This window comes from Excalfactoria chinensis, chromosome 1 (genome assembly GCF_039878825.1).
Source record: "Excalfactoria chinensis isolate bCotChi1 chromosome 1, bCotChi1.hap2, whole genome shotgun sequence".
Lineage (NCBI taxonomy): Eukaryota > Metazoa > Chordata > Aves > Galliformes > Phasianidae > Excalfactoria > Excalfactoria chinensis.
In genome coordinates this window covers 163994782-164022689 of record NC_092825.1, presented here as the reverse complement: position 1 = coordinate 164022689, position 27908 = coordinate 163994782, and the positions used below count along the sequence as shown (strand labels likewise).

The 27908-nt window shown below is 48.0% G+C and overlaps 1 long non-coding RNA gene across 4 annotated transcripts in view; it reads left to right on the top strand.

The window, feature by feature from the left end:
- LOC140247081 (uncharacterized) overlaps positions 1 to 16108 on the top strand; it is a 53498-nt gene extending 37390 nt beyond the window's left edge. For 2 of the 4 annotated variants that reach the window (XR_011902591.1, XR_011902594.1), the window contains 2 exons: positions 11426 to 12210; positions 13120 to 16101. This is a non-coding gene — a long non-coding RNA (uncharacterized lncRNA). Of the gene's footprint in view, positions 1 to 11425; positions 12211 to 13119 lie in introns of all 4 variants that reach the window. The other 2 variants (XR_011902593.1, XR_011902592.1) reach the window with 2 other exon arrangements.
- The last annotated feature ends 11800 nt before the right edge of the window (positions 16109 to 27908 follow it).

Below are 27908 nucleotides of genomic sequence, written 5' to 3'. Positions count from 1 at the left end.
CAGAGCTTTGTAAGAAGGCAGGTTACAGCAATGCAACCTTAAACTCAAAGACAAGAAACAGCTGTGGTTCTGCTTCCCCAGGGCAGGCGCCAAGCTCACCAGAATTCAAGAAGCGTTTGGTCAACTCTCTCAAATGTATGTGATTTTTGGGTGGTCCTGTTTGGAGCCAGGAGCTGGACTCGATGATCCTTGTGGGTCCCATCCAATTTGGGACATTCTGTGATTCTACTTGTGGTGTCTTTCTATGGCCAGTCTGCTTCTCAGATCTCAGTAGTTCCAGTAAAAAAAAATAGGAGAACTCTTTCTCGATTGAGCGCCCTTTTTTTACAAGAGAAGGGACAAGCCTTTGAGATCCCTTTGTGATCCTATGCTATTAGAGTTGGCCTGGGACCAGGCCAGCACCTGATCTCTGTGAGGTATTTACAATCCTGGAGCCCAGCCACATCCTCACGGTTGCACAGCAGCATGAATGGAAGCAATGCTGCGCTGTTTGTCCTCAGCACGTGGACAAGGAAGCATAGGAAACATGGCAGGCATCGATCACCACCTGTGGGGGTTACTGAGGGCAGAAGATAAAAGGTAGTGTGAACACTGCTGATCTCCCCATTGTGCTCCAAATCCACACGTGCTTCGAAGAGATGCAACACACACCCTTCCTGGGATTTGATTTTAATTACAAACGAACTTTTTGTTCACAGGAGTAGATGCCAATCCTTCTTAAGGGGCTTAACTGCTCATGCAGTTGATCCTAGCAGCCTGGGGTGGCCTCTCTGCTCTCTCTCTGTTAGCTTGCTAGGTGCTTGTACATGTACACACCACCACACTTCACAGACAGTCTATTGGTTTTTTCAGCAGTAAGGGCGTAACAGTTGTACAGATCTTGTGATCTTTATCTCTCTGGTGCTGGGAATGTGCCCGTGCCTATCCAAAGCAACTCTGCAGAAAGCAAATGCCCACCAGGTTCATATAATAGGAATGCAAACTATTGATGGAAATCGGAGCTGATACTTTAAGAAGCCACGTGACTCTTAATGGCAGTTTGAACTCTTAGAACAAGCACATTTCAGGCTTCTTATTTCTATGCTTACAGAGAACTTGGGGTGCCTTCTCTGTATGTATCACGCCAACTATTTCTAGATTGCCTAGTTTGGTTGTATTTTGGTCCATCCTTTGCTCATGGCCTCCATGAGGACCCAGCTGATTCTTTGTGTTCTGGACTCTCTCCTATGGCATATTTGCCTGAAAATCCTCTCCCTAAGGATCTGTTTTACATCTGAGCTCTCGTGTCTGTGACAGAGCACAGCTTTCCTGCACCGTTGGTTTCTTTTTGCTGAACAGGAGCCTGCTAATTTTTTAAATTTTATTCCTGTGTTTGGAGAAAGTCCAGTTTGCCAGATGACCAGCCTGGAGATGCTGATCTCCTGTATGTTACTCAATAATTATCCAGGTAGGGTATGTTGTATTGGGGGCAGTCAGTAGCATTCCTTCATTTTCTTGAATCAAAACAGCTTCTTGTTCCCCACTGAAAATGATTCTCTGTCCTTAACAACTATCTGTCTTCTCTAAACCCTTCCTTTTCCTTAGAGATGCCAGCAGGAAACGTGTCTCTGATGGCAGATATGAATATGAATAATAGGCCCTCAGCTTTCTCTATTTAAGTGTTTTCTACTTTTCACATTTCAACGCTATCAAAAACCAATCAACCAACCAACCAAAACAAACCCTAAGATACTGTGAGAAGGTGTGTCATTCTCTGAGAACGTGTGTTAAAAGATATTTTCAAGTTTTTCCTTCTCTTCCTGCCAGGGCTCTCAGGCAGTTTTTCTCTTCTCTGGCTGTGGGAGGCTGAGCACACAGGCACCTGTTCTCTTTTTAGCCTGCAAGGCTGCTGGACCAGGGATTGCCTCTGTGTTTGTACAGCTACTGAGGGCAGAACTCTGAAGCACTTTGCAAAACCCAGTCCAGTTGATTTCATTCTCTCAAAGCAACATCTGCTCTCTAAAAGAGGAACGTTTTTTCCACCCTCAGATCTCTCCTCTTTCCTCATGAAAAGCTACACAAGGCTCCTGAACTAGCAAAAGGAGAACCTGAGATGTTCCTCAGTCATTATCATGACCATCCTAAAGCTGTTAGCAGAGGCTGCAGTTTCACTAGCCCCAAGCTTTGCCACGCAGTGAGGGCTGCTGCTTCAGAGACAAGCTTCTAGAGGCTGAACAGTAAGGCTGTTGCAATAGCTCTGTTGATCAAATAAAATTTCTGTTCACAGCGTAGAGCCAAAACCAGTTTTTGATTGTAGCCTTGAGGGGTATTTCTTGGCTTGCATTCGATGTTTTAAGCAATGCGCAGTTCTACAAGTCATTACCAATGTTTGAAATCTCTTCGTTATTATTATCCTCAGATGCGTGGAATGAAGACTATTTACCTTCCCCCTATAGTTCATTATGATTATTAAACCATAAGAATGAGGATGTGCGTATGAGAGTTGGATACATCAGGCCCATTCTGGCTCTGTCAACATTATTTCTCAAAGAGTGTATATTCAGAAAAACGGCCAAGTTTTCCCTATATCATTTTATTCTATTAACTGTATTTGTACACAAAGATCTCACAAGGCCATGTTTTACATGCACTGTTTGCAGTGAGGTTTCTTCTAACCAGGACTGTCAAACACGAGCCCCTTCATTAATAATGTTGCCTTATGCCTTTAGATTCCAATGTCTGATCTCATCTCTGCTCACTGTCTCACCTACCTTTCCCTCTTAATTTTCCCTTCTGCCCTCTGTGATTTCCTTTAAAATGGGTCCTCAGAACACCTTGTTGGAATGAGGGCTAACTAAGCCCCTACAGCAGATGGAGTGGCATAAGGGCTTGCACATGTACCCACACTGTATCCCACAGCAGTGGTTTCCATGCTGACAGTCACAAACTGGTGTCACCACACGCAGCTGCACCACGGCCTGCAGAGGTGCTAATAAGAGTAGGCTGGGCAGTATATCTGTGCTAACACCAGATTACATGGCAGCAGAAAGGTCAAAGCTTGTTCAACCAGGCCCTGACCAAGCTGGTGATGCTGATCCAGGGGCAGCTGAGGCTTTGCAGTTCACCTGGTGCAGTGGAGATATGTCTTGAAGCCCTTCATGGCTTTTTAGCTCAATGCTTGGACACTGATTGGAAAACAAACTCATAGAATCACAGGAAGACTGAAGTGGGAAGGGACTTCTGGAGGTCATCTTGTCCAACCTCTGCCCCAGCTGGGACACCCACAGCAGGGTGCCCAGAGCCACATCCAGGCAGCTTTGGAAGATCTCCAAGGAGGAAACTCCACAGCCTCTGGGCAGCCTGTGCCAGTGCTCCATCACCTGCACAGCTCAGAAGTGCTCCTGGTGTTCAGAGGGAACCTCCTGTGTGCTGGCTTGTGCCTCTGGTCCTGGCACTGAGCTCCACTGACAGAGTCACCGTGACACCACATTGCAGTCTATATGAGCAGGGATCGCCTCATGACTTTCTCATGTAGCACCTATAAAAAATGGGGTTTTAGTCTAGATACACATCCCTCATACGTACTATGCAATAAATAGGCATAATGATAATGGATGAACTGGGAAGTCAGCTCTTCATGGAAACAGTACCTAATATGGGAATGTTTCGTAACTCCTCAGAATTCCTGTACTCCTTTCTGCTTTGCTCTGAGCACTTGAAAATGTGTTCACTGCAAGATGGTCTGTGTTAGGAATAATGACGTTTGTGTTAATTACATTGCAGAAGTATCTAAGTGGCAGCCCTACGGAGCTGGAGCAAAGGACGTTTCCATATTTTATGGTGCTTACACTATGCTGTTGGTTGGTGGCTGGTAAACTTTCAGTTAATGTATTTAATGCCACGTGGCTGATGGCAAATGCAATTTAATTCCTCTTGATAGAAACCTTATCAATAAAAATCTACTGCTATATCCTAGTTATGCTGCAGTAGTGAAAGAGAGAGCAGCGTTAACTTACAGATCTGTAGAAATACGGATGGCTTTTGTTAGTAATAGAACCAGGTATCTTGTCAAAGGGATTCTACTAACAAGGTTAATGAAATACTATTATTATTGTTACTGCCGAGGAGTCAATACTCATAACTAAGACTGCTGCTCTGGCCTCTGAACAAAACACGCATGCACTGAGGAGTTCTGACTATAAGAAATAACAGGTAGATATGGGCAAGAAAGTGGCACCAGAAGCACGTAGAGCCAAATGCAACATTTACATGCTCACTTGAGCTTTTCCTAATAGCATTTGCATTTTGACCTATCCACTGCTTTAAAAAAAACAATTCCCACAGTCTTCTCTGTAGGTAGGTCAGGACTGAGTTGCCTTTTAAGCAGCAGCAGATGTTCAGATACCAGTAAGACAGTGTAAAGCTTCACGTACATATAAAATCTTGTCAGTTCCCAGCAGTGGCATCTTAAAGCATGCATACAGCCTAGTACATGTAGCAGCTCCCATCAGCCCTCAGTCACCTTGCCAGCTGAAAATGCAGGACATGTAGGTACTGTGGCTGCTCTGCATCTTCCTCCGTGATGCTGATTTTGCTATCCCTTTTTTTCTCTTTATTCTGCGTTAGCAGGACCATCAGTCAGCTACCACAGCACTGCTGCTACAGAGTGCTCTCCTGGGGACACGGAGCAGAGGCTGTGGGGCTGCCATTGGTATGGACCAGGTTTGGGGTGATGACACACAGGCATCCAGGCTGCTGGGGTGCCCTTGGGAAGCCCTAGGGCAGCACGACTGTGCCATGTTATTCACTTTGAGTTTTGAGTCTGGCCTTGAGGGCATCTCAGAGCCCTGGAAGCATAGTGAGAGCAGTATTGGGACAGCATACAAGTTCTCTCATTTCAGTATGAAATTCAGAAATCAAAAGCAAAGCTCTTCTTCAAGGAAACAGCAGTTAGCGGGCAAGTGCTTAAAACTGGACAGATGCAAGTAACCCAAGATGCATCCAACCAGACAAAACAAGTTGTGTATAAACAGTTCCTAAAATTAAGTCCAAAAGAAAAAGGAAATGGATTATTATTATTATTATTATTATTATTATTATTATTATTATTATTATTATTATTATTATTATTTTCTGTCTGAAAATAGTGGTAACATTGACAATTTTTTTGTCCCTTCCATCAGTGTTGGATAGTTTAATGCTGGTGGTGGCTCTGACTATGCCCGTGGTGCTTTGGGGTGTAGGGCCCCCATATTGTACTAGCACTCCTGTCAGTCATGTAGCCATTTCTTCAGTCTCTAACAGATGCATCAAGACAGGCAAGCCATTTAAGAAAGAACAGCCATTTAAAAGCCATGTTTCTTCATTTTCTCTCTCTACCCATGAGGGACAGCACTGTAAGGCCGCAGCGCTATGCAGGGATGTCTTGACATAAGTCAGTGTTGCCACAATGAGTTTACTCTGCAAATAGGTTTCCTTCTCCCAAGACAAGGAACTTGGCAGGGACCATCCAGAGGATGCACAGAGCTAGCAAAAATAACAAAGCTTGGAGCGTGCAGTTGCTGATCCCTGGCTAGGGATACCCAAGAGCTGAAAAGAGCAATAGCTTCAGACAGCCAGAGGATGCATCACTGTCCCTCTGCTAGCAGAAGGCTGAAGTGCCTATGGAGTGCTGTGCATGGGCAGTCTGTGGTGGAAGTGGTAATAAAGTCATTACAGCCAGGAACCTCAAGTGAACAGAAGCTGCTGCAGTGAGGCATGGTATGAGTGAGCTGCCGACAAGCAGCGATCTCTGACACTGCTGCAATTGCCTCGTGCCCCGGGATATCTCTTCTTCTGCCATTTACCTCTGAGTGAAGCCACTGGACTGTCAACACTTGTGGCGAGATCATGTTCACAGGGCTACGAGCCGTGTTTCCCAGGTTGTTGGAGGAGAGCACAACATGCTGCTTCTGGCAGCGGGAAGGGAAGCAACGTGCAGGAGGGGCTCAGATTTCTTAACCTTTACTGTTAGTTTCTTGGCAGCCATCAGCTTATTAAACAAGCAGAGGAAAACCTTGCTTGATTTTTTCCCCCTATGCATGGATAATGATACCCATTTTAAATTACCCTCCTTAGGTGAAAGAGTGTGCCAAGAAAAAAAAAAAAAGTAGTGGAAGAACGGGAGGCAAAGAAAGCAGCATTCAGTAGGGCTGCTTTGCCTTGCCTTGCTACCCCTGATTCATTAGACTCAACCTCACCTTTGGTTTCTCAGGTTTCAAAGGCAGCTTTTATGAGCTCCCCAGTTTCCTCAGGCTGCTGTAGGGCCAGCAGAATCTTCCTCATGCTTCTCACCTGTGTCTCAATGTCCTCCTTAGCATACAGCTCAGAGATGCTATTCTGGGGATCCTGTGGTGTTTCTTGCAGGCAGCCCTGAATGGGCTAGGTGATCATCCCCACCTCTTATAGTACATTACTTCCTAGAGGGGAGATGTTGGAGAGTGTTTGTGCAGTGTAGCGAAGCATGTATGTCAGAAGCCTATTGCCTTGACTCACTGCTATTCTTTGTCCCACTGGTACCATTTTGCTGTTTATGTTTGTCTTCCCAGAGCCCAGCTGTGGTCACCATGGCCTCATGCAAGACGTGGAAACACTCTGAGTTCTGGTACTGCCAGCAAAGTGGGGGGATTGTTTTTTTCCAAAGCTTTCTGTAGTAAACCAAGGCTGAATGCTGTAGCAAAAAGGTTTCCAAACCAGAAACCATTTTTATAGGGATTTCAGCTTAGAAGGATACAGGTCCACAGAGCTGAACAGAATTCAGCTCCTTTAAACTAGGAAAAGCACCAATCACAGAGATGTTGTTGGGAAAGGACCTCTGAATGTCCCAAGCTTGTTGAGGCTCCTCTCAGCACAGCATCATGGCTCCAGGTCAGGTCAGGTCAGCCTTGGCATTGCCTGACCAAATCTTGATAGCCCCAGGGGTGGGGAGTTCCCCTCTCTGAGAGATGCCTTCCTAAAGGCCATTCTGATTCTCCAAACTCTGTCACCTTTCATATTGTCGCTTTGTCCTTGTGTGATGCCAACACGCTCTTGGCCCGTACAAGGTGTGACCCATAGTTTGTAGCAACACGAGCAGGAGCAGAGGCTTTATTTGCAGCACTCACGGTAGTACAGTGAGCAAGCAGTTTCAAAATCCAATTTCATAGACATAAAGATTACATTAATCTCTTTTAATAGCTAAACAATTCAGTTTTCAAGATAGGACAAAGCAAGGGATATTCTTGACAAAACTGATGCTTCAAAGCTGCCCGCATCTGATTTAGACTCCTGACTCCCAAGCACAAACGGTAGAACCGATTGTATCTCTTCAGAGAGGAGCACTGCAAAACTTGTGTTTAATCTCCCCTTTTTATAACTCACTGTTGCTGTCTGGGCTTGCCTGTTGGGAAGCAAATGTGGATTGACTTTGCCTTCAAATACCATATGAGGAAACTCACTCAGCTCTCACCAACTGATCTCCGGGGCCTGTGGAATGATAAAAGCTCAAGTTATCAAAGTATCTGTAAACTGCTTTCTGATTTCTAGCTTGAGCACCTCCCTGAATCTGGACCCTTTGATTTAAGGTGGCTGCTTTCTTTCACTGTGTCTCAACAGGCAGAAAAGGGCATAGCTTTAATTCCTGTTGGCTCGGTTGCATTAACTCAGCATGATAGAAAAGCCCTCTTCAACTCCAGAAAGGCAGAACTGAATTGGATCTGCATTAGAAACGTCTACCTGAGCAGTAACAACCTTGTCATGGGCAGGGATGTTTCTATACCTCCAGAGACACCAGTGTCAATGTGACTGTTGATGCTGTTTGGATCAGAGAACCAACATCAGCTGTCGTAGGGAATACGCTGCTTTTTGGCCTACACTGCATGCTTTCAGAGAATTTGCAGGTTTTGAGATGCGTGTGTATCCATTTTAGGCTGTTTTCCAGTGTTTGTGCTGTGATTTAGGGCTCTGACAAATGAGCTCCAGCAAATCACGCCGAGGTGACTGAAGGCGACCGGCCCAGCTGTTTATTACTGCTCTGCTGGCACAGATGACTGTCCCTGCAGCAGTTGGCAGGAGATAACATACATCCAGGGCAGAGCTGCTCCAAATTGTGTTTTAGTTGGAATCTCCAAGGAGGTGGGGTTAAACCGTACAGAAGACTGTGAATTAGAGATACTGAGATGTTGTTCGTGGTGCTTTGTGCCCATCGAGATGAGTGCTGGTGCCATGTCCTTACAGCATCGGTGCTATGTTTCTGTCCCCGCTGTGCACCAGAACTGCAGATCCTTCCAGGAGGTGATGCAGGGATTCCAGCCAGCCATGTGATCTCCTCATTCACCTGGCAGGAGAGTGGAGATAAAACATGCTGCATGGGAATAAACTGGGAAGAGGACTGGGCGTTAAGTACATGACATGGCTTTCCCCTCCCGTTACCACCTAAACAGTAAGCTAGTCCAGGCTACCTTGTTTATACTGAAGAACATTTAATACCTCTTAGCATTTGTGTTTGCCTTGAAGCTAAAGGCAGCTCTGTCCTGCAGTGCGCTAAATATTTGTGCAGTAAGTACTAACAGATGTTTGAAGATCTGCTTTGAAGCACATCTTTACCCGCTAGATTCTTTCCCAAGACTCTTCAGGAATAGTGTACATCAATATATTCCGAGCTAAGCCTTGACAGGCAGGGAGAGAGGAAATACATAGGAGCAGGCAGTAGTGAAGCAGGAATACACACATCTCCTCTGCATAAATCCTTCACAGCAGCAGCTGGGATGTCAGAGTTTTCATAAACAATTCATCTGCCAGGTCTCATTCCTGTAAATTCCTCTGCCACATGCAGGGCTTCTAGGCTTGGTTTGACTCACTGTTCAGATCCTCGTCACCCCCAGGAGCTATCGTCTGCACCCTAAATAATATCCCTAAAACTCAGAAATCCCAGAGCGAGTAGAGAAGGTGAAAGCTGCCTGGTGTGCACAGATGGCACTCTCTCATGCATATTTCGCTTGTGTCAGCCGCTCACAGCTTTCACAAGGCAGATACGAGTGGCATGAAATAACGTGACTCTCAGACCCAATTATAACAAATGGGGAAGGTTCTGCCCCAGGCAGCTCCCAGCTCTTGTTGGGATGAAGCAGAAACCCTGAGAGGGGAAAGGTAGCGTTGGTAGCAGCAAAACCAGCCAGGCTCTGCAGTGATCGCTGCCTGGGAGGTTGCAGTGAGGGCTCGCAAATGACTTTAACCACTGGTTTATGGCTTTGCTTTTGCTTCTTCTTTTCCCACATTTCTGGGGAGAAGAGGGTGTGTCGGGATGTTCAGGTGTTAGACAAGCTGCAGACGGCTTTCTGCTGTGCCAGTGAATCCCCTGGTAGGCTCTGGGCCTTTTTCCCTTATTCTCTAAGAAAAGCACTTCTGTACCCTGGGGAACACAAGATTAATACATAAGAGGCTGGGAGTCATTCAGATATGGCACTAGGGAAAGCCATATTAGGTCCCGAGTGGGTCTGCTCTGAGGTATCTTTTGACTGTGTGCTTTGGACAGCAAAGAGAATCCTTTAGAGCACTAACAGTAGCCGACTCAAATGCAGAGTGATGTTTGGCCAAGCTGTATGGAGAGCTAATGGGCTGCCCTAAAGCTCTCTAATGTACTCCGTAGGACACTTTGGCATCCCCTGTCTTCATTTACCCACCTCTCATATTTCTTGTTTAAGACACAAAAACGATTAATAACTGTTTTTCTACCATGTTTCTGCCCCTGTTCTCTCTATCTGGGACAGCTGTGCTTCCCTCCATTGTAGAGATGAAGCTTGGGAAGATGGAAGAATCCAGCAAGGGCTGCAGCATTGACCATGACTGCCTGGAGCCCTGCAGTTGTGTGCTTAGCCTTCCTTTGTTCAATAGCCCTACATGGTACATGTAGGAGAAAAGATATCCTTCTGAGGGCAGCCTGTGCCACTGCCTTATCACTCCATCTGAGAAGAAATTGTTTCTAACATATAAAGGTTTTCTCCACAAGTGGTGCTCTGGTGTAAGTCAGAGAGGGGGAAGGCTCGATGGTGGTAGTCTGGCTCCAGGAATTTGCCTCAGACAGCTGTGAGCGGCTTAGGAAAAGGTAGGAGGAGGAAAAAGCAGAAGCCCCCAACCTCTGAATAAGGGAATAATGCTGCAAGAGGGAGGAGACCAAGTGAGTGAACCTTCACACCCAGTCTACCCCAAAGGAAACCTTGCAGACGGGGCTGACACCTGTCTTCCACCAATGTGCTTTTTAAGAATAGCAGAGCTGCACAAGGAAGCATCCCCTGCAGTGCTAGTGTGTGAGGCTTAGGCCTGCAAGCGCTGCTCATTTCTGTCCCATAAGTTGCCACCTAATATGTATGGTATCTTTTCTTTCCTCTTACTGCAAGCAGCTTTGTCCTCTTTGATAAACCATCATTCAGCCATAGCAAGGAACTGCAATCCTCATGACCTGTGTTAATTAAAAATCCAATGGCTCTTTCTCAGGAAAAAAGTTTGTTAGTTCCAGTGTTTTCCTAAGATAACTATATCCAGCCAGGCTACCACCCTCCCCTGTAGTTCTACTTCTGCTCACTTTCTCTGAACTCCTGCATGCTGCTGCGCTGCATCATTTTGTTGTGTCCCACTCCGTCATTTCAAAATTGGTTGCATATTTGTTTCCAGGCATGGCAAAAGCTTTAAGGACTGTAGGAGAGAGATGCTGTATCTTTGCTATGATGATGGACAGGCTGCGGCCTCGAATTCACTGCCTTGTATCACCACAGTGTAATAGAGAAACTGTGACTCTTCATCTCCCCTGTGTTCTAAAATAGCAAGAGATAAACAGGAAGATGGGGAGACACGTTCTGCTTCATATTGTTTGGCTCTCCAGTCAGCTCAGCCTCTGATATTAATAACTTCCTGTTTTGTTTTAAGCCTTCTGTCAAGTGAGTCTTCAATTCAGCCTGAACTCCAGCACGCAAATGGCCAGTGTGTTTCCAGGCTCTGGGCACCAAATTCCAGTTTTCTGCTTACCTCTAGGCCAGAATTTTAGAACTAAAAGTCAAACTGATGAAAATTGGGTGTCTGAACCACCCGTGAGTTGCCAAAATACAACTGTCCTGGTGGTGTCACAAATACAAGTAAAATACAAATGCCCTGGCTTCCGCAGCAGGTGGACGCCTGCAGACCCTGTAAGTAGTCACGGGACTTGGAAGGGCAGCGCCTGCAGATCTGTCCAATTTGGTGTAGGATCAAACAAGGATCCTAACCTAAAAGTCTGGACTTCCGTTCATTTCTGAAGACGTGTTCAGAAATGAGAAACAGAAAAGAGAATGTGGAAAAACGTGCCTAATATCGCTTGTGCGCGGTGCTAGTGAAATGTGCGCTTGTCATTTGCGTCATTTTTCAGATGCTTAAACTAGTAAGATTCTTTGTTTTCCAGGATTCTGGTGAACTTTTGCTGTGACCTATTTCCTGTGGATAACGTGCAGGAGAAGCAGAGCCCCCCAGCATGCCTGATTCATGTGTGCTGCCCACAATTGCTATGCTGTGTAACCAGGAACCGACTCCAGACTGTGGTGTGTACTGGGATAGCTTGAACGCAGCAGTTCTGGGAGGGTTCAAAATTAAACCAGCAATCAAGATCTAAAGAAACACTGGGTTTTAAAGACTGATGAGGTTCAGCTGTGAGTTAATTCATTAGTTGCAGTTAATATTGCTAGAAGAGCTTGACAAAAGGAAACATGAAGCAACTGAAAAGAAATATCCTTAAGGTGATCGTCAAAGTTTTTGCATCCAGCAAAGAAATGAAAAGCTGAATACATAAGAGAAAGCACTGGTTTCCATTGAGTGGTTACAGAGGAAACAATTGTACTACTGCAGAGATCTGACTAGAGAATGAATCTCATGACTGGCTTATATCTCCTTCAGGACTGGTGAGAAACCCGATCTAGCTACAACGTCTGTTCAGACCTGCAGGTAGGAGGCTCTGTTCCATCAGGGTATGCTGCAGCACTGGGTTTATGTAGCAGTGATCATTTCCAGTGTTCTTGAATCCCATTGTCTGTTCAACACCCACTTAGGAGCAAGGAAGGAACTTCTTCATCTGTGCGTCTGGTGTGACCTACACAATGCAGCCATGGGCTCCTGCTGCCTTGGAAGCAGCCTTCCAAAGAAACAGTTCCAGCACGCTCTCCTAGGCAAATAGTCAATTATCAACACTAACAAGTGAGTTTCACATGTCTATGTCCAGTGTACATTCATCTCGGTCTCCCAAGTGTCTTGTCCAGATGGGGTGTGGATCCTCAGCCGTTGGCACTCCAGGCAGTAGATGCAGGCAGTGGGTGTCATGGTGTGGAGCTCAGCTCCAGCTGTTGTCCCTCTGAGGCACTGTCAGCCTTCTCGCCCTTTTGGAAATGTAGAAAGAAATGGCCACTGTTTGGGATGATCGCTGGTAGCACCTCCTGTCCCTGCTGTAGCTGCACTTTCCTGCAGCTTGTTATCTATCCGCTAAGCAGAGAACCCTCCCACTTAGGATTTGTGTTTGTTTTTTCTAAGCAGTAATGATGGATCAACGGGCAGGAATTATTTTAGCTGACATTGCCATTAAAGGCCTTTTTATGCAATCAAGTATCTCTGTTGAGGTGCTGCTTCAGGAGAGCGTGGGGAACTCTCCCGATACCACCACTGCCAGTGGCCCTGCTTTGCAGCAGTGGGATCTGCAGGAGCAGGAGCATCATACCCCTGTGCTGGAGCTCAGCCAGGCTGCCTGCAGGCATCACACACCAGGGCAGTGGCTGCTTGTCCCCATCAGGAGCTGGGCGATGGTGTCACCTTCCACAGAGCACTCAGTACTGCTCACACTGGACATGGACATTTTCATAACTGGGATGAAGAAACAGATGTCTTTTCTTGCTCTAGAGAGATTATTTCTTCTGTTTCACTAGCTTGCGATTGTTTGCTTGGCTTTGCCTGTGTTTTCACCATATGCAACTGGCCTTAACAACTTCATTTGAGGCTGCTATCCATTTGGGGCCAATATGAAACATTTCTGGCTTTTCTTTTTCATTTTTCTGGCCCATACGTGTTGCTAATCTATCCCCTTGTCCACATACTCTTTCTTCTCTAACATTTCAGGTCTCCTGCCTTGTAATATTTCAAATCCTTGACTGCTTGCCGCTGCACATGGAGTATTGGTTACCTTCCATCATCGGTCTGGCTGCAAGGACTTCCTGTGCTTGACAGGTCGATTACTTCGTCAAGGTGAATGTTCAGTCGAGTCTGTCTGGAGGACCTCTGTGTGTGTCTGATGCCAGCTGGTTTCTCACCAGACACACTGTTTCACCAGGCACAGAATAATGTGAGGAGAAAAACTGGGGTTTTCAGGGGCTTTTTTCCCCACTCCTTTTTCTGAGGTTGATGTTGCTCCAGTTTATCCCAGTAGGGGGTAGATGGCTAACTCTCTAAATGCAGCCATCTTCTATATGGAAAGCAAACCCATCTAATGAAATGCCGTTGTCCTTTATATGTGCTTTTCCCTGCATTTAGGAACCCTAAAAGAGGCTAGATAGCTTGGAAGCTTCGACATTAACACTGCTTTCAGATTGTCTATTGTGTATCATCAAGGAAGCACAGTAAAACCCAAATAAATTAAAAGAATTTCATTGCAGTTCCTGAGGGAGAGCAGGATGCTTTACTTGTGAGTTGCAAGTCAGGTCAGGAGGGCTGGATCTCCACGGAGAAATTGCTGACACAGGCCCAGAAATGTCATTAGTAAGGTAAGGAAAAGCATCCAAACTTCTCTTAATAGTCCTCTGTGGATACTTTATAGGAAGTGGCATCCAGACAACAATAGGTATTAAGAAATTGGCAGATAACAGCGAACAGCACAAAGTAAACAGCAGAGAGAAAACTCTGTGTGCTTTCTGAGAAGGTAAGGAAACTGCGTCACAATGCTGAGTGCTTCAGAAGAGAAAATTCTCATAACTTCCATAGCCAAATATTGCTTGGGACCAGGGTGTGAATGACTCCTCTGTGCTACTGCTGAGGGAGTGCTGCAACTTCTTGGCAGGTTGCAGAAAATAGGAGGTTGGCCAGCATCATTATCTGGTTGTACAGGAACATTTGTTTCTCTAGCCACATGTGGCTACGTCTGACCATCTTGGATATCCAAGCAGGGAGTTCAAAGGAAAACTGTAGGCTTGGTTTTTAAAGGGACGTATTTCCAGTAAGTGTGAACTTTGTTTCTAAAAGGAGAGAAACCCTCGTTTACTCTTCTAGGAATTTGTATTTCTGGCATATCGTAGCAGAAATAATAGACAAAAACATATTACAGTGGTGAGGTGAATCCAGGGAGCATGGCAACTACAGCCAGACCAGCATCTGCAGCCAGACCAGCCCCTGGTGCTTGAAGAGCACCATCCCTGGCAGACACGGTCCTGGGAATGCTGTCCTCAACAGATCCCATATTGACACCTCAGTGAGGAGAAGAATCACAGAGTCATAGAATACCCTGAATTGAGAGGGGCCCACAGGGACCATCAGCTCGACTCCTGGCTCCACATGGGAACACACAAAATTCAAGTCCTATGTCTGCAACTGCTGTCCAAACAGTCCTCAAGACCCAGCAGCTGAGGCCATGCCCACCGCACTGAGGAGTCTCTTCCATGCCCACCACCCCCCAGTAAAGAACTTTTTCCTTAAACTCAGACTGAACCTCCATGGGTGCAGCTCCATGCTCTTAAAGAATGATGGGGCTTTTCCTGTGTCCCACCATACCTGACAAGGAAAGGATGTGTTGCAGTCCCTGTGTATTGAGCTATTTCAAGCCAGCTTTGTACAAGAGTGGAAGAAGGGCAATATGTAGTCTCTTTTCTCCCCTTGGAAAGGTAGAGGCAGGGGAGCAGGCTGCCAGACCTCTGGACAAGCAAGGGTCTCCGTCAGGGCATTTCCTAGCAGGAGGCAAGGAGATCATGTGTTCTGCTGTCATTTATTCCCTGATGAGTGTTTTCTTTGCTTCCTCCAGGCCCAGGGCCAGGAGGGCCAGCACTGGGAACACGTCCTGGTGCATAGCCAGGGGTGTAGCAGTGTCCTGCTGAGAGCAGTGGCCCGGTGCCTGGCACACAGCATCCAGCCCTCCCCTGGAGACTGGTGTTTGCTAAGGGACGCAAAGTAACCTTAGCATTGAAAATAGCTGGGTCAGTAGCCAGGGAAGATTAATGGCGTCATTAACATCCCCAGTTTATTTATAGGTTTAAAAAAAGTCTCCAACCTGTAAACAAAGGAGAATTATGCTGCGTAATGCAGAGAATGACAGGTTTACCTCCTTCCTACTCCTCTTATTTCATCCTGGTCGTTGAGACTGTAAAACCCCTGGGGCAGGACCGGCTCATTGCAAACTTACATTATAAACCTTCTCAATGAGGGTGATATGCACTGTTGGGTTGGTTTTTTTTCCATGAATGCTATATTCGTCCGCTCTCCTTTCTCCACTCAGCTCTTTCTGTGCTTTGTCCTGTGGCCCCTGTTATGGAAAATTCTCTTTTGAAGAATTTGTGAGGCCCAGGTTGGGCGGTCATCACAGGAATTAGTGATTTTCTGCCTTGAGCTTTAAGCTGTAAGTTCTGTGTGAGGAGCATTGAGCATCTTGTAGCTGTGGAGAGCACCTACGCTGTGCATGGCCGCAGTGAAGCGTGCAGATGTTATTAACAATCCCGGGGTCTTCCTACAGGCACTCAGGGCCGCTCAGTTCCCAGGTTCTCGAGGAACTTGAAGGACTGTCAAGAAAAGAAAAAGCACGTTGGCTCCAGAACAGGAGTTTTCAGCACGTGAGCTGCAGCCACACCACCTGGCCCATCTCCAGGAGCTCAGAAGGTAAGGTGGGAAGGAGGCCTGTTGGCAGCAGGGATCTGCTGCAGAGGTGTATGGGCGGAAGGGGAAAGAAAAATGTGAGAACAGACCCCTCCAGACACACGGTGCATCCCGTTATGAAGATGTGTTTTGGAGGGCAACCACCGTTCGTTTTACTGTTTGTGATGTGATAATCTGAGTTGTACTCCCATGGCTCACCCTCCTCGGCCTTCTGTCTTCTAGGGGGTAAAATAAAGAGTTGGCAGAGAACTGCTCAAATTGCTGTTGTCTCGTTTTCTGTGGGAAATTAGAGTGCTTCAGGGCAGAGGAGATGAGTCCGAAGAACTAGAAGTGACTGAAGGAAGGTTTCTCTGCCATGGACACCACAGACACCACTGTGCTGGGGAGTTCAGGCCTGTGCTTCAGTTTCCTTCTCTGTCAAATGGGACCACGGTGCCAACTGAGTTTCATACACTCTTCTGAAGGACAAAACCTAAATACAGTTATTCAGTCATCAAAAGACCATGACTGGGAGTGTTTCCTTGTCTGATATGCATGAGAACCTGTGAAATTCAAAAAGCTTCGAGGGAAAGGCAGGTCATATGCAGCATCTGAGTTAGAGGAGAAAAGGAAATGTTTTGACTATACTTGTCTCAGGAAGGAGACACCTCCTACGTATTTTTTTCTAAATCTAAATTCCTGGACATCTAACCAGCATCACAGCTCAACTTTCTTTCTAGACTGAAGTTAAAGTCACGAGCCTCGTGACAAAAGGGGCCGTCTCCATCTCTCAAACCGATTACGTGCTTTGAAAAGTGAATGTAAAAGGCGAAAGATATTTTCTAACAAGACAACTGAAGAACTGGGATTTTTATGTTTTCTTATTCCACTGGGCTACACCCATTTGTAACCATATTTAACCTTTATTTTTCTAGCTGCCAACGCTGGGTGGCACTGGGTAACTCCTGACCTATATAGTCTGTTCTAAAAGTCGAATCACACCAACTTGGCTCCACACTGTCCTGTTTGAGAAGCTTTTGACTGCATGGTTGTTGCAGTAGGAACATCTGAGCCACGTGGTGCATTTTGTACCTTAGTTTGTTAGACTGTTAAAGCGCCTTTGGAACTCTGGTATTGGGCTTTAATGCCCAATTTCTTGCAGGGAGGTAAGAGTGTGGAAGTATTTTAAAGTAACCGTGCTGTGTGCTGGAGAATTAAACATGTTTCACAGAATGGTTGAAGTTGGAAGGCATCTCTGGGAAGCATCCAACCCAAGCGCCATGCTCAAGCAAAGACACCCAGGGCAGACTGTGTAGGATCACATCCAGTCAGGTGTGAGTGCCTCCAAGGATGGGAGCTCCACAGCCTCTGTGGGGAACTTCTTCCAGTGCTCAATTGTCTTCATAGTGAAAGAGTATTCCAGTTGGTGTCCATTGTCTCTTGTCCTGAGCTGGGCACCACCTAGAAGAGTCCTCCAAATCTCAATATCAAGTAGTTAAACAAATTGATTTAGACACTGGTGATGCTCTTCCCAATGCAGTTCAGGAAGCCACTGGTCTTCTCCATAGGTGTAGCCACTGGTCTTCTCCATAGGTGTACATTGCTGGCTTGTGGTCAGCTTGGTGTCCACCAGGAGCCCCAGGTCCTTCTCTGCAAGCTGCCTTTCCCTGTTTTGTATCCATTGCAAACTTACTGAGGGTGTGCTCTGTCCGCCATCCAGGAAAGTAGTGATCTTAAATGTACTGGGCCCAGTACTGACTCTGTAGCACTCTGCCAGTGCCTGGCCTCCACCAGGACTTCATGCAGTTGGTCACAGTCTTTCGAGCCTGGCAGTTCTGCCAGTTTTCCATCCACCTCACTGTTTACCTATCTGGTCTATACTTCATCACTAACATTGGCCAGCTCCATCAGCACTCCTGTAAGGTTCCACCAACAAGGGTAAATCTTGGTTATTCCAGACTGTCCCAGGACTCTGAGATTCCAGATTTCTGGTCTTATTGGAAAGATGAGGACAAAGAAGGCCCTGAGTACCTCAGACTTCTGAGCCTCTCAGAGTCTGGAAACTGCCGTGTCTATCGGCTGCTGCCAGCTGCGTGCCGTGAAATTCTCGTTAAAATAAATCAGCTTTAAAAGGAACACAGCTGCAAATGCACGCCTACCACCCCCTGCAGTCGGTGCTTACTCTACAAATGCTGAGGTTGCCATTTTAAGGCTTGTAACAGCTCCGCTGTGCTTTGTGTGACCCCAGCGACGGATGCTGATGCACACGGTGATGGAGGCAGCAAAAAAATGGGACCAAGAAATGTGTTCTCAGGACACGTGGCAGTTCTGAGGCAAAGCACCCACAGAGACCCATTGCTGTGTCCTGAAAATAAAAGTTAGCATTGCTGCGTTGGTACCTGTCCCTGAGAAGGTGTTTAAAAGCAGGCAGACAGTGAATGTAATAATGTAATGGAATCATAAAGAGCTGTGTCCTGAGAGCAAGGGCATAGAAACATCAATGACAAGTCACATTGGGAAAGGAATTGAGAACACTTCAGCCAGAGCAAGCACTTCTCTGACACATGTTGCATCTCAGGTCTTGCTTGGCCCTGTGGGTTGTGCTTGTGGACCTAAGAAAGAAAAAGATTTTCTTAAGGTCTGGGATTTTTCTGTTTGTTTCTTTTTCTTAGGTCCTAATGCCTGAAATAATGACAGCAATGCCATAACTCACTGGGTTTCCGCAGCATAACGAGGTCAACGTGCTGCATGCCCTGGGCTGAGGCATGTAAGTGTTGAGGAGAGCTGGTGTATAGACGGACAGGCCAGTGGGGCACACTGGAAGAGCACTGTGTGGCGGGGAGGCAGAGCTTGCCCATGGGCCCTTGAAAGCTGTCCTGGTAGTAGCTGTGCCCAGAGCAGTGCTCCTGCGCTTGTCCATCTCCAGAGGACAGCCCAGGCACATCCAGCACAATGCGGACGGCAGGGATGAGGACCCTTGAGTCAGCTGGGGAGTCCAGCTATCTGATGTTCCTCCGTGCTGCCTGGCATGATGCTGCCTCCAGGAGTCTTCTTTAGAAACCTTTTTCTGTATGACAAACAGGAGGGTTTTGAACTTTGAGCTTTGAGCTTATGCTGTACATCGTGGATTATAGGGGATGATGGCTTTTCTTCATAAGCCTTGTGGCTCATGGCAAGGTCTCCTTGGGGATTCTCCCCTCCAGCCTTGTGAGGAGCTGGGGTTGACCCATGAAGTGAGTGTTTAGCTGTTGGTTTGACTACTGAACTGGAAAGTCAGCTCTACTTATCAAACAGACAAGTACCTAGATGAGGCAGAAGCTCTTTGGGGAGAGGCCCTGGCTTTGCAGGGATCATGGGGCTTCTGGCCAAATTCAGGCAGAGGATAAACTCTGCTTCCCAAAGGGATAACCTAGGGAAAGGCAGTTGCAAAGGGTTTTCCATTGTTGTAGGAACATTTACTGCAATTCAGCTCATGTTGATTAGCTCTGAATGCTAGATTCTTAAAAAGTGATTAGTGAGATCATACTGGAAATAGAAACAGATGTGCCATCTGTTCTGCAGTATATGGCTTTTAGAGGGAGCTTGTGCTGAAGCACAGTTGTTGCAGAGGCTGACATGGGTATTCACTGCCGCCACCTTCCCATTGCGACCCCAGAAGCCAAAAACCCCTTTGGACACACAAGGTGAGCTAATGGGTTTTATAGAATGCTCCTACAGTTCTGGCCAGTGACCGGGCTGAGAGCTGAGCCACACTGAGACTTCAGCACATAGAGCACACCCTGCTGCAAAACCTGGTATTGGAGATCTCTCCAAGCATCCAAAACTCGAGTGGAGAAGAAAAGGCCTCCTTTCCTTCTGTGAAATGGAAGCACCAGAAGGTACAGGTGGGTTTGTTCCAGCGCTGAGGGGTGGTTTCATGCAGCTGAGGGTTCTGAGGAACGGTGCAGGGCTGAAGAAACCAACGCATGCAAGTGTGCTTTCCTAAATCTAATCTGGCATCCTTCTGGCTTCTGTATCTTCCAAGGAGCAAAGGGCATGTTTGTGCTTTTTATACTGCCTGATAACTAATATCGGATCTAATCCCTGGTCTAGGCGAGGTGTCGGAGAACAGCAGTGCGTTCCCTTTGATCTTGAGTTCACCTCTGGCACTGCAGCTGCACAGTCAGATCATAAGCCTTCAGGATTCTTGTCTTTCTCTTCCTTTTTCCTGATAAATCTCACGCCTCCCACCCAAAGTGTCTGGCAGGTCTCTGTTTACAAACAGAACCATGGAATCATAGAATCACTCAGGTTGGAAAAGACCTTAAAGATCTCTGAGTCCAACCACAATCCAACCATACTACCCTAACAACCCTCCCTTAGCACCACATCCAAATGGGTTTTAAACACAGACAGGGATGGACTCAACCACCTCCCTGGGCAGCCTGTGGGAGGCTTAACAACCCTTTGTGTAAAGAAGTTTCTCCTGATATCCAGCCTAAACTTACCCTGGAGCAACTTGAGTCCATTTCCCCTCGTCCTGTTACCTGTCACCAGTGAGAAGAGACTTGCCCTGCTCTCGCTGTGAGCACCTTTCAGGTACTGGAAGACGGCAGTAAGGTCTCCCCTCAGCCTTCTCTTCCCCAGACTAAACAGCTCCAGCTCCTTCAGTCTCTCCTCATAGGGCTGATTCTCCAAGCCCTTCACAAGCCTTGTTGCCCTTCTCTGGACCTGCTCCAGCACCTCCATGTCCTTTTTGTACTGAGGTGCCCAAAACTGAACACAGTACTTGAAGTGTGACCTCATACTGAACCAGAGAGTGACCATCTCTTTTGACTGTGTAACACAATGTGTCACTGCTCCCAGCTTGCTCCAAAGCCCAGGACTTGACCCACTGGAGATAAAAAGTGGGACTTGGAGCGCTGAAAGGCAACAGCTGTCACTAAAAGCAGATTGAATACACCTACCAGCCCAGGTGTGGTGACATCCCCAGGTCTCCCAAGGACTGAGGACAAGGAGGAGGGTGCCCTCTCCAGCCCCTCACAGCCAGCCCCACCACTTGTTCCATGGAGATACGGATGGGATGAAGGGATGGCTTGGAGGAGGCCTCCTGGTAAGTCACCTCCTGGAGACCGGGCACAGCAGGGCCAGGTGAAGCTTGCTCCGGCTGAACCCAGCTTCTATACAAGAGCAACGCAGCTCTCCTGGTCGTGCTCACCCGGAGCTGATGCAAACAAGCTGTTGGCAGATGTTAGGGAGCTTTCAGACAAACCCTCCTTTCATACTTCGGCACTTCCTCCTCTCCTTCCCCAGGCAGAGCTGTGGCCTGCTCCATTTGCCCAACCCCACTGCCCAGCAGGGAGAAGCTGGTGCTCATGGCAGGGTTCTGCTTGCTTCTTCTAGGGAAACTGCCAGCACAGAGCCGGCCGGGCCCTGATCCTACAGGCAAACCTCCCAGACAAGGCCCATGCGCCGCTGCCTGGGGATGGGATGGGTCTGGGCTCTTCACACCAGCTACAACAAGGAGAGAAGGGGTGTTTTCTGGAAGGGGTTGTGTAGTGGTCATCTTTGGGAAAATGTTTGATAAAACTCATAGAATAGAAGTGTTCCCTTCAGGTTCCTGATGTGAAGTTAACGGATGCAAGAAGAGATTTGTACGCTTGTCCTTTTTCAAGGAGTCACATGAAGGGACCTCTACAGGTCACCAGGCCCAGCCCTGCCACAGCAGGGACACCCAGAGCAGGGTGCCCAGGAGATTTAACATGGACTTTTTGGTAGAAAAAATTGAAAATGTGGGGAAAAGGAGGGATCTGGGGATCTTACCACAGTTCTTTGATATCCCTGAGCATCATTGTGTAGCTGTGCCAGCACCGCTGCCCAGTTCCCATGGCTTTTAGGTGCTGGAACTCAGCAGTGCTCAGGGTCCATGCAGGAAAACCTGAGTGACAAAGTGAGCTCGGTCCTGAGCCTGAGGACAGGAGAACCATGGGGACAGAAAGCCCAGCAGCGCCAGCTGCTCCCCAATAACTCGGTAACAGTTTGCCCCACACCCAGGCACAGCCATGTGTTTTTTCACAAGTGCCGAGCAAATGTAACCTCTGTGTTTTATAACTTTCATTCATTGATCAAGCTGATGTGTTTCTCCTTTGGACAAATAGTCATTACATCTGAGACTTTACAGCCAGGCTTTGAAGTTAATGTTCACTGAGATGAAGGAGAAAGTTCACACTTCTTCTATTGTTTCCATCCCCTTTGGCTGCACACCAGATAAGACAGCAATGCCTTAAATTTACAAGTGATGACTATTTTTGCAGCCAGAAAAGCCAAAAAACTTCTTAAAATAATAATGGCTCGAATCCAGCAGTGCTCAGCAAAACGCTGGGAAAGCAGGGAAATGGATCCAGGAAATTTACGAATTTCAGAAGGGCTCATTTCAGTGTTTACTATTAGGGCCTCATCTGTCTCCCACGCAGGCTGTGTTTCCTTCCCTGCTTTTTTGCTGCTCCCTTGGAACAGGTGAAGGAAGCGCTGAATTCACAGTGGCTCAGCCCCAGGTTTTGGGTTGTAGGGTGCTGACGCAGCCCCACAGCCATAGAAGGACCTTCCAAGCACCAATCCCACCTCTGCGCTCGCAGGGAGAAGGAATTTGGTTGGGGCAGGACGTCTTCCTGAGCCTGGCGCAGCTGACGAGTGGATAGATGCTCGTCAATGGAACATCGTTTACAAGATGTCAAGATTCCCAACACGCAGTATAGAATTTAGCTGTGAATTGCGCTGTGATTGTGCTACGTTCAATCAGAGGCCGGCGCTCCAGGGCTCACAGCTGTGCTGCACACTGAGAAACCCTCCTCTTCCTCCTCATGGCCCGGGGGGAGCTTGGGGCAGCAGCTCCAATTCAGCACCCCGCTATGGTGGAAAGCGCCCCGCCTTGGCCTTGGGAGCACCCATGGGGTCCAGCGGCGCAGGGCCTCGATGGAGCCCGCAAGGTGAGGGGCTCTGCATCACATTAGACCCCCTGGAGGAAGCCGGGCGGGTTTTTATTAAATCAAACTCACAGCCGATTCGTACAGAAGGGCTTTTTGAACTGGGAGCTGAACCTTATGTCTGGTTCCCTGCCAAGCACGGGACTGCGCGGGGAGGAAAGGAGATGTATTTTTGGAGCTCGTGTCTGCGAGCAGGCTGCTTGCTCCCATTAAAGCGGCTGTTCATGGAGAATCCTCTGGTGGCAGAACAGATGTGGGGGCCCGGCGCTGTGATGAGATGTATTTCTGGTGCTCGCGTGGATGAGCGTTCTCGTGGAGAACTTCTCTCATGCCCTAATGATTTTGTTGTTGTTTAATTTTAACCAAAGCTGGCGGGCTGCCCTGCTGCCTTGTGATAAACGTGTTTGTTTACTCACCTCGTGGTAACCGGAGAGCCGGGCGGGCTCTGTTCCTCAGTGCTGCTCGCGTCGTGCCGCCGTGCCCAGGGCAGTGTGGGACGCAATGCCCAGCGCTGACATTGCCAGACAGGGCTGTGCCTTGGCTCTGGCTGCCACAGAGTGAACAGAAGGGAATGGGGCTGCTCTGTGCTGGGAGCTGGAGTTTGTTCTGAGCTAATGTTGCTCTTAATAGGACTATGTTTATTGCCCATACTTTGGGTTGTGCTTAGTGCTATATAAACACATGGTGTGTTCTCCATGGATACTCCTACAGTTCTAAGCTCCCACTTAGTGAGGCACTGGCACAGGTTGCCCAGAGATCTGGTGGATGCCCTATCCCTGGTGACACTGATCGGGCTGGATGAAGCTCTGAGCACCTGATGGAGCTGTAGGTGTCCGTGCTCATTGCAGGGGATTGGGGCTAGATAGCCTGTAAGGGTCCCTTCCAACTCAAACAAGTCTATGATTCTGTGATTATAAGTGTGTATTAAAATATGCTGGGTGTACAGCTGCTGTAGGAAGCAGTGGCATCTCTGCATCTTTACTAGAAAAGCCAGGAATGCAAGTGCACATCTGTAAGGGAATTTGCAGCACCATTCATTATGTATGGTAATTCATTATGGGTAATTCTGTGATTCTATGATTCTATGTGTACTTGGATTTCTTGCTGACTTGTCCTTTCCTGGGTGAGGCGCTGAGTCCGGGCTCTGTTATGGTGCAGATCATCATCTCACAGAATCATAGAATTGTTTGAGCTGGGAGGGACCATTAAATGTCACCTAGTCCAACCCCTTGCACTGAACACCTACAGCTCCATCAGGTGCTCAGAGCCCTGTCCAGCCTGACCTTGAGTATCTCCAGGGATGGGGCATCCACCACCTCTTTGGCCAACTTTTGCCAGTGCCTCACCGCCCTGACTGTAAAATCTTCCTTAATACCCAATCTAAATCTCTCCTCTTTTTGAAACCATTTCCCCTTGTCCTATCACAACGGATCCAGCTGGAGAGTCTGTCCCTTTCTTTCTTATAGCCTGCCTTTACATACTAGTAGCTTCGCTTTAGATACTGGCACAAGGGCAGTCAAGCTCCTGCACCACGCCTCTATGTGCCACAGGGCATCGCATATGGAAGGCATAACAGGAGATGATGGTAAATTTTTGCTTTGACATTATAGCTTAAGTTAAGTGAAAAGGTGTCAGCCTTGGCCTGGGCTTTCATGAGTGCCATGGGTGGACTGTGGTTATTTGGGGCTCTTTCAAACAACCCCAACCTCTTCCAACAGGAAAAACTCGCAATCTGGTCTCAATTGAACCTTAAAGCCATAAAATTCAGGTTCTAATAAATCTTCATTTTATAAAAACACATCCAGTGCAGAGCAAACCAGAGCCCATAAAAGAAATTAAAACACGTGTGGGTCACATACTCCGCTGGATGCCCCTTAACAGCATTGCACAATTAGGGACTTAAAGAGGAGACAACGAGGTGTGATTTTGCTGTGAGTTTTGGCACCTCCTCCAGGTCCCTCTCCAGGGTCTCTGGGGCAGGCACCGCTGAGGACCCCCAGGCCCATGGTGGCAAGGGAACTGTGTCCCTCCGTCCTGCTCTGTGTGTGCCACTGGCCATGGCTGTGTCCCCACGGCCCCATCCCAGGGGGGAGCCAGGAGCTGGGGTTGGCAAAAGCTCCGTGTGTTGGGGAAGAGGAAAGCAGAGCAGTGTTTGGGAGAGGCTCCCCTTGACCATTGCAGTAAAGCCAAAATGCAACACAAAAATGAAAGCAGCTGGGATTGTGCTGCGGAGAAATGGGCTTTAACAAGCTCCCTTTCAGGGCTTTAAAACATTGCTGCCTGTGATGTAATCTTGACATTTCCTGGCTCACTGGTGATTTCCTCGGATCAAACACCCACAATCCCAGGAACCGTCGCACGTCGGTCGCCACATCCCAGGCAACGCGCTCAGCATCCCGCGTGGGCACCAGGAGCGGTGAGGAGGTCACAAAGAGCCCCTTCTCACCTTCCCCCTCCATCCTGGCACCCCGCCCCTGCTGTTTGCTGCAGAGTGGTCTCTGCAGACAGGCTGCAGGGGGACCCCCACGGCTCTGGCCATTAATTCATTTTTCTGCTTCTCTTAAGAAGTGTTTTGGAAACAGCTCCAAAAAGCTGGGTGTTTTCCAATTGGAGCAGCTACGTTTGGAAGCGCAGACTTTAGATCGAGATGTAATCTATTTTCTTACATCTGTTGTACTATAGCAATTGCATTAACCTTCAGGTGACTTCCTGGAGCAGTAACAAGCCAGTCTGAAACCAAGCAAAGCCCTACAGACCCCGGGAACACTCCTAAAGATTCATTAAATTTCTGCTAACAATGTTCTGAGATGGAAAATTAGAGAAGAAACAAAGAAGTGAAGAAAAAATAAGTAAAACAAAAGAATCCACCACATCTTTTTTCCAGTATTTTTAGCATTTCAGAATGGATGCCATCCATGGGGACCTGAGGAGAATGGAGACGATGGGTGTGATGGGGGTGATGGGGGCAATGAGGAATGATGGAATACATGAGGGTGATGGGGATGGGGACAATGGAGGTGACGGGGGTGATGGGAATGAGGAGTATCACGGGATCATGGGGATGATAAGAATGCTAGGACTGGTGGATGTGATAGGGATGCTGGCGACAATGGGAATGATGGGGACAAGGGAGGTGATGGGGATGATGGGAACAATGTGTATCATGGCATCATGGGGGTGATAAGAATGATAGGGTTGGTGGGATGATAGAGGTGATGGGGACAGTGAAGATGGCAAGGATGCAGGGTCCAAGGTCTGGGCGCTGAGAAGGACTCACGTTAACTTCACAGCACAGCCACCTCTTTGCAGTTTGGCACACATGAACATCGCGGCCTTTTTCACCATCTCCCAGAGAAGCGATACAGTAAATCTGGAGGCTCAGTTAGAGCAGTGAAATAGGAAACCGTGTGATTTTCATCATGCTTTGAGCACAGATTTGTGCAGCAGCTCATGTGCCCCCCGTGCCCCCTCCCTGCCTGCATCACTTTGCTCTCATGTTCTGCAGTGTGCACAGAGCAGCCCCAGCCTGCAAAGCTCCTGTCCTGGGCATCTCCAGCAGCTTCTGCAGTGAGCAGAATGGAGAAGGAGGGGTTCTCCCCCCGATTCTGTACCTGACCCCCTCTAGCACCACTCGCTGCCGAGCTGTGAGCACACTATGCGTGTGCTGCGTCCAAAGACGTGAGCTGTGTCTGTGTGCCTCTCTACCCTCCTGAAAAACAAAACACGCGGAAAGAGCATTAAAAAAGATATCACCCACCAACAGTGCGGAGCGGCCGTGGGTTTAGAAGCAGCGCTGAAAACATTCTTCTTTTGTTAGTGATTCCCATTCAAACCGTAAATAATCCACCAAGGTAACCGCAGCCCCACCCAGCACTGCAGAAAGAGAAAGTGAAAGGCGGGAGGACGGATGGGCTGTGCTGGGCCAGCAGAGCCTCAGACCCACAGCCCCGAGGCCTGGGGTGGCCACGCTGGGCCTTGGGGCTCCCCACTGTCATGTAGGGGCATCAGCTGCACACCAAGTGCCGGAGCAGCACCCCAAGAACAGGGCTATCCACACCCACGGAACAACTTTTCTTTCTAAAAACAATGCACCTGAGGCAGCAGGGACACTGTTATGCAGCCCTGCTGACACAGTGCTGCCCTACGTTTTGCTTGACCAAAGTCCTCCAAATGCCTTTACACCAACAAGTGGCCTCCCAGGACTTGAGGGGAGCTTACAGGCAGGAGGAGGACCGGCTTTTACACAGCCTGACAGTGATAGGACAAAGAGGCTTTAAACTAAAAGACAGGAAATTTAGTTGGATGCCAGGGTGACATTCTTTACTCAGAGGGCAGTGAGGCGCTGGCACAGGCTGCCAGAGAGCTGTGGGTGCAATAGGAACAGGAGACAAAGCCAATGCAGTTGTCTGGCTTTAGGAGGAAAGCTGCATGTGCTCCTTAAGGCCAATCATCTCGGGGAGGATTGATAAGCAGGGATGGAGCGGTACTGCGGGATTCATGGTCTCTGTGTGTCTCAGAGATGCACGTGGTTCAGGTTCCACCTCATTCATGGCAGTTCTGCTTCTGTGCTGCCAGGAGCAGTAAGAGGGAAGCTGTAACCAGAGCCTCCCTTTTCTTAGAGCCCTTCTGTTTCCTGCGGGCTGGCGGCTTCAGCGCAAATCACAGCTCTGTTGTGCTCCAAGGCCGCGATAAATGGTTCAGATGGAAAAACAGCAGCACACGAGTAGTAGCGGAGCACAAAGAGACAAGGGGGAGGGTGGCCGACCAGTGCCACCAACCAGCATGGGATGTAAGCAAACCAGGAGGTTCCTGGAGTGCTCCTAGAGCTTCCTCCTCCAAGTGACAAAGGAACCAACAAGGAGAGGACCTCGTGGCCACTGGCAACAAGGGGCTCATTGGGGATGTGGAGGGTGGAGGCAATCTTGGCTGTTGGGACTACAGAATGGAGGAGGCTGGGATCTCGAGGGCAAGGAGAAGTGATAAATGGCAGCTCACCGCCCAGAACTTGTGGAGGGCAGACTTGGGCCTCTCCAAGGATCTGCTTGGCAGTCACCCCATGGTGGTGATGGAACAGCTCATCCCAGAAACTATTTCCAGGCACATGAAGAAGAATAA